The sequence below is a fragment of the Brassica napus genome, unplaced genomic scaffold (assembly GCF_020379485.1).
Source record: "Brassica napus cultivar Da-Ae unplaced genomic scaffold, Da-Ae ScsIHWf_2870;HRSCAF=3654, whole genome shotgun sequence".
In the NCBI taxonomy this organism is placed as follows: domain Eukaryota; kingdom Viridiplantae; phylum Streptophyta; class Magnoliopsida; order Brassicales; family Brassicaceae; genus Brassica; species Brassica napus.
The window spans coordinates 1-6684 of NW_026016122.1; the positions used below are offsets into that span (position 1 = coordinate 1).

The window sequence follows — 6684 nt, forward strand, 5'->3', positions numbered from 1 at the left end:
TAACTGACTTCTCTTCACATGGCACACTTTTATTTTTCTTAGGGCAAATATAGGTGGAATAGCAATTTACAACTATATGAATTGTAACAACATAATACTGAAATCCCAAGGTGATTCTTTACTTGGTTTCGCTTCAGAAAATGTTTTGTTTTTTCTAACCATTGTATTAATTATCTATACACATTTGAAAATGTAGTTGTGAAAGGACTTCTTGCCCATTTTCCCAATGAAGTGTGGAAGCCTCAAGGTAGGCCCTAGAACCAAACTTTCTATATCTTTCATTTTTAAACAATAAGGATCTGAATATTGCATGCTATGTGCAGGGCGTGAAACATCATTTGATGTCATCGCATGCCTTATTTGATTTTAACTTTCGGGTACGTTGTATTTTTAAGGATACACAACTCTTTTCAAGTTTTCTTGTGATATATTATAAGTAACAAGATAAGTGCTCTTTCATGTTTTAGCTGTCGGAGAATGGTCATCCGAATTTTGATGTCTCCGTGAAACTGATGCATTCCAAATGGGGGGTTAGTATATGTGAAACTTGATACGTACGCAACATTTTAAGTGGGTCAGAAAATAATTTATTTTTGTCATGATTATGAACTTTACCATATGTTATAACAGGTACTAACTTATGATTTAGAGGAGCACAATCGTGTTAATACCTACCTTTATCGGTAAGATCTAACTATTTACTCTACTTCTTAGCTATGATTCATCATCTCTTCTTAGAGCTAGTCAAACCATAATTCGTGCAGCTCGAAATCCCGTATGCGAGGCCAAAGAGGTGTTCCTAAGGGACGTAAATGTTTGTAAGATTTTTGAGAAGTATTCAGAAGATGTCCCTCGTGACAAAGCCAAATGAAATTTCTCATGTGAACGGTGATAATATCCCATCCTCCCTAGCAAGAACTCGCTTGTCGGGACCAGACTAGCGACATTCAGACAAAAACTCAACCAGAGATAGGTCGGTCTTCTAAAGCTAAGGAGCTCGTTGCTATTGGAGAAAAAAGGTTAAATCCACAGCGGGGTCGGGGCTGAAAGGTTATGATGTTCTCTGTGTTACTTTTTTTCTACAGAATATTCGTCCTTATGATTTTACTAACCAATATTATCATACATTGTTAATTTCCAGAACCGATATTAGGAGTCGGCAGTTCTATCACTCTCAAACATTGCAGGTGGTTCAGTTTCCTACAAATTCTTGATTTTCTTGAAACCATGCCGTCTAATTTTTTTTATTATACTAACTAAATAAGTTGCACTTTGAAGCCAATGACTCTGGAAGAAGTACTGTCTGATGCGGACAGCGATAATGAAGATGATCAAGAATTAAGATTTTCAAGAACGCATGGTATTTCATTGTTTTGATTTTTTTTTTTTTTGTAATTTTCATTGAATTGTTATGATGCGGACACTAGAGGCATTTTGTGTTCTTCTTTTTCGCAATTTCACAGAAGATTGATCGGTTGGTGGATGCCAGCGATGAGGAGAAGAGATTTATGTGGTTTGGAAACACATTCATTAGAAAGCAAAGGTAGCATATGATTCTATTTGCAAATCTTTTCTTTAAAGAAAGACACCAGTAAACTCACTTTTGTTATGCCATGATTACATTTTGGGCAGGGTGTACGCGGATAAACATGTTCCTTGGGCATGTGAGAGTTCGTAAAACTTCATGCGAAAGAGCTGATCACTCCTAAACTTCTCTGGTAATAATCTTGTATCAACTCATCATATGATGCCCAAAATGGATTATCACGGTTTTTTTCATAATATTTGTTAATGCCTCTGAGCAGGCAATGGAGAATGTTCGCAGTTGATACGCTGTGTTTAAAATACGGTCTGATATGCGCCAAGACCATGGACAAATGCAGTATCATCCTGCAGAAGGCACAGGAAGCAGAAGAAGCACCAGAAGAAGCTGCTGCAGCAGCAGAAGTGGCGGGCAGCGGCAGAAGCGGAGGCAGCAGTGGCGGCAGCAGAAAAAGCAGCAGCAGCGGCAAAAGTGGCAGCAGATGCAGCGGCAGCAAAAGCATCCGCCGCTAAAGGCACAAGAAAAAGCGCCAGAACGCAAAAGAAGAAGAAGCAAGAAGCAGCTTCCTCTTCTAAGCTAATGCTAATGGCAACGAGCCACAGCCAATGGAACTTGATGAAGAACAACATTAGCCAGATCTTCATTTCTGAACTGAGAGATCCAAACTATTTTAAAACTCCCCTACTCAGATACCATTTCCTTCCTTTCAAATTATGTTAAACTAAACTTTAAATTTTATCTTTAATAATCTCAAGGAGTTACAAACTCAAAAGACTGATTATGATACTTGAAAAGGAGATTAATTCATGGTTTTTTTTCCTCATCAAAGATTAATGAGGGACAGGTTAGTATTTAATTACAAATGTTTCCAGAATTTACAAACCCTATCTTTTCTGCTATATCTAATCTGATCCCTTTTTATTTATTAACTATTGTCACTGGAGAGGCACATATTCACCAGCAGACTCACCTGCATCATTCTTTATTTATTATCATCATTAGTAGACAGAAATGTCGACTCTTAAACCACTCATGGAAAGATTTTTCCGAGAAAGTTTGTGGTCGTGACGCAAGCCAAGCCACAAGCATGAGATCCTCGCCAATGCAGCCTGTCCCACCACTTTCACCCATAACTCGTTACCAGCAACATTCATTGACCTCTTTGAGTCATCATCATAGCCCTCTACATCCGAGTGGGTCACTACCACCATCGACCCATCCTCAAACACAACCACATTCCCAGAACAAACTGCTTTACATTCTTGGATCAAAGCTGAAGTTGCATCAGTTAAGGAACTCTGAGTATTCAGCACCTTGACATGGTAGTACTCAAGAACGGCCTGCAGAGACACATTTAGGAATCAGAGGATGAAGAATAAGAACAAAGAAAGAACGTGTCTTTGTCGGTTACCTTCCATTGAGCGGTGGCTAATTTTACTCTAGGCCTGATTGACTTCACGTAGGCATATGCTTCTTCAGGTGTCATGTGTTTGTGCTGCACCTGCATTGCAAAGATATAATCAGAGAGAGCTGAATCAAAAAAAGATTTATTTGATGAATTGCAACACAAACCAAGTAGCATATGACGACGGTTGTGCTGCGGCCACGACCCGCCTTGCAGTGAACATAAGTCGTCTTCCCAAGTGAAGCATTTCCTTCAACGAGACAAAACAAATATCAAATCAATACAGCTACGATTCTTAACAATAGCAACAACAAAAAGTATAAAAAGAGAAGGTAAACTTACTATGGATAAACTCTACAGCTTGGCATATAGCTTCCATGGAAGGTGCAAAACAATAGTCCCTCGTGGCAATCACCAGGTGGTCAATGCAATAAGACTTCCACAAGAGTAAGAAAACAAAACAAGGTTAGTAAATAAGAAGAAAAACAAAAACAGAGCATTGGTATATAGAGAGAAAAAAGAAACAGACTTTGTAGAGAGACGATGGAACCAAAGTCTCATAAGGCTCATTCAGAGTGATGACTCCACATACACCAAGCTCCTTCAGCCGCGGAACATCAGACGGAAACGGGACAGCTCCAAGTAATATAAACTGGAGACAATAGCCAAAGCCAATTAACATACATGAGATTGAGACACAACAAACAGCTAAAAGGAGGAAACTTTTTAATAATACCTGAGCGACCCTATCCCACCAATGAAACTCAGCCTCAACCTTATTCCTCACACGTTGTAAACCAAAGTCGGATAGAACAAGGCACGCGCACCTACACCAACCAGTGCCATCTTCGTCGTCACCACTATCTCCTTATCTCCATCCTCTACGCTAACCTCCTCCGCCGATCTCTCTTCCTTCTCCGTCACGTCTTCGATATACATCACTCCTCAATCCAACAGACACAGAGTTGACGATCGTCAAAACACACAGCCACGAAGAAAATCTACAAAGAAACTATGAAGTCAAGCGGAAGCGACCGGAGAAAAGCTGAATTCAGAATCGATCAGATCAAACGGCGAGGCGGAGAGCAGAGTGATTTGGGGATGAAAGAGAAGAATCAAAGTTTCTACGAATTTGGGGATCGATGATTTTGCCTAATCTCTCTTCCTACTCAACCAACCTATCTTTGGTTTCTCTTTTTAAAGAGAAGTTTTAAACCGGACCAAAACACTTAACCGGATTCCTTTATTAACTTTTTTTTTTTGTTTTGAACTTTTTATTCATTCGATCGATTATAACTGAACGGTAGATCAATAAACTAATATATTTGATATCAAAATAGTAATTTTACAATTAAAATTTGATAAATTAATAAACACGGTAAATTAATAAATTTTTTAGACCGATTCAAAATATAATACAAAACAATAAAATAATAATTTTTATAAATCTTATGTAAACATAGTCTCTTAAACATATAGTCTCATTAAAATCATATATAGTTTATCTAAGTACTAACAAAAAAATTATTTTTATGTTCGCAATATAATTTTATTTGTATGTTTCTTAACATTACAATATATTCTGATCGATAATAGTAAAATTATATCTAAAACAACACTTAAATTCTATGAAACAAATTTTATATACACCAAATAATATAATAATTTTAAAATTTATTAATATCTATATGGTAAAATTTTAAAAAGGAAAGTTTTGTAAATTAATAAAATATTACAATCCTAAAATTATTAATTTATAGAGTTTTTACTTTGTAATGATATATATATTAATTTATAGAAATCAAACTTTGCATTTTATTCATCAAGTATAATAAAATATTTCACATTTCTATTTTTATTTTAATTTTTTACTTGACATACATAGTTTCAAAAAAAATATTTAACTAATTTTGATAACAAATTAAATTTAGAATAAAAGTAAAAAAATAATAATAAACTGAAAACAGGTTTTACCAAAATTTTAATTAATTAATTTTTATTAAATCAGAACCAAATTATATAAAATTGTTCGATTTACTGGTTTGATTCGGATATGGAAACATTGGGAGAAACCAAAATAAAGAAAATGACCTCAGTGTGTTCAGAAACTTAGGTGAAAATCAATGGATTCTTGAAACTTGTTATCCAGCTTTTGTTATACGTAAAAGGATGATTGCTATTGTCGACAGATATCAATTAAATTCACTGAGGTGAGATGAAAATAAGATTTTCACCTTTATTTTGTGACTAAAGTTCTTAAAATATAGTAAAGGAGGCACAAGCGATTTAAGCAGCACTAGATTTTGATCCGCGCAGGCGCGCGGATGTATATTTTGAAAAATATGTTGATATTTGTTTTTCATGTAATTATTAGGATTTAGAAAAATGAATCCGAGGAACATAACCGATACCGATCCAAAGATATAGTACCAAACCCAAACATAAATTGATTAAATATTCTAATTATTCAAAATTTTGTTATTTAGAGAACCGAATCTGATCCGAACCGAAGTATTTGGGTATCCGAATTTATCTAAAAATAGATTTATATACTTATATATATTAATTATTTTTAGATTTAACGTATATAAAACATCAAAAATGATACTTTTAAATTGGTTTAAATACTTGAAAATATATATAGATAGTCAAAAGTAAATATCTGAAATAGTTAAAGTATACTCAAATCACCAAAAATACTTAAAATAATTATTGATTTCGTATCCAAAATTTTAAATCAAGCCAATTGATATGTTAAGCTTAAGTATTATGACATATGTTATTCAAATTTATACGTAATATATTATTTTATTTATACATTTTGAGAAATTTAAAATATATAATGATTTAAGACTTTAAAAATAATTTAAATTAGTTATCCAAACCCAAACCAAACCCGCAAAGATCCAAATCGAACTCAAACCAAAATTTAGAAACATTCTAATAAGGCTGAAATCTTTGACCCCGAAAACCCAAAATACAAACCGATCAGAACTAAACCCGTATGGGTATCCAAAAGCCCATCCCTAGTCATTATTATATATCGTATTTTATCATCATATAATTAATCGTATTTTATATGTACCATCATATAAGTAATCATATAATTAATAGTATTTTATACATACCATCATATAAATAATTACATATATTATATTTTTAAAACTTAATATGAAATATGAAAACCATAATTTGAGTTGGTATTTCAAATTGGGCTTTGTATTATATTTTTCTTATATATATTGACAATATTTTTTTATAATGGTTATTGAAAAATAGTTTAGTAAAAATCCATTTTTGAATATATGTATATTTTTGAATCAATTTTTGATATAAATCAAATTTGAATTATTATTTTGATTTGAAATATGTATATAAAGTTTAAATTTTGTTTTATGGTTAGTTTAGAAAAAAAATTTTAGGGAATTAGATTGACCCATTTTGGTATATTTTAAAAGTGGCCTAGATAACTTTCAATTTTTTAAAAAAACATAAGCCCATTACTTTTTTTCTTAATACTACTATCCTTGTTTTCAAACAAAAATATTTTTTTTTAAAAGACTGCAATCCATGTTTCCAAACACTCCAAATTTTTAAAAGTCCTATTCAAGTCTCCAAACACTCCAATTTTGTACTTGAGTTTTAATAAGATAGATGGTACTAGACTATGATTTTTTCATCTCAGGTTATCTTGTGTTTGGAGGAAGATAATAGGTATTTGTTTTATGATCTTTAC

At 33.1% G+C, this 6684-nt stretch overlaps 1 pseudogene; it reads right to left on the reverse strand.

Annotated features, from left to right (window-relative positions):
* Positions 1-2324: 2324 nt before the first annotated feature.
* Positions 2325-4130, reverse strand: LOC125602491 (annotated as a pseudogene).
* Between the last annotated feature and the right edge of the window lie 2554 nt (positions 4131-6684).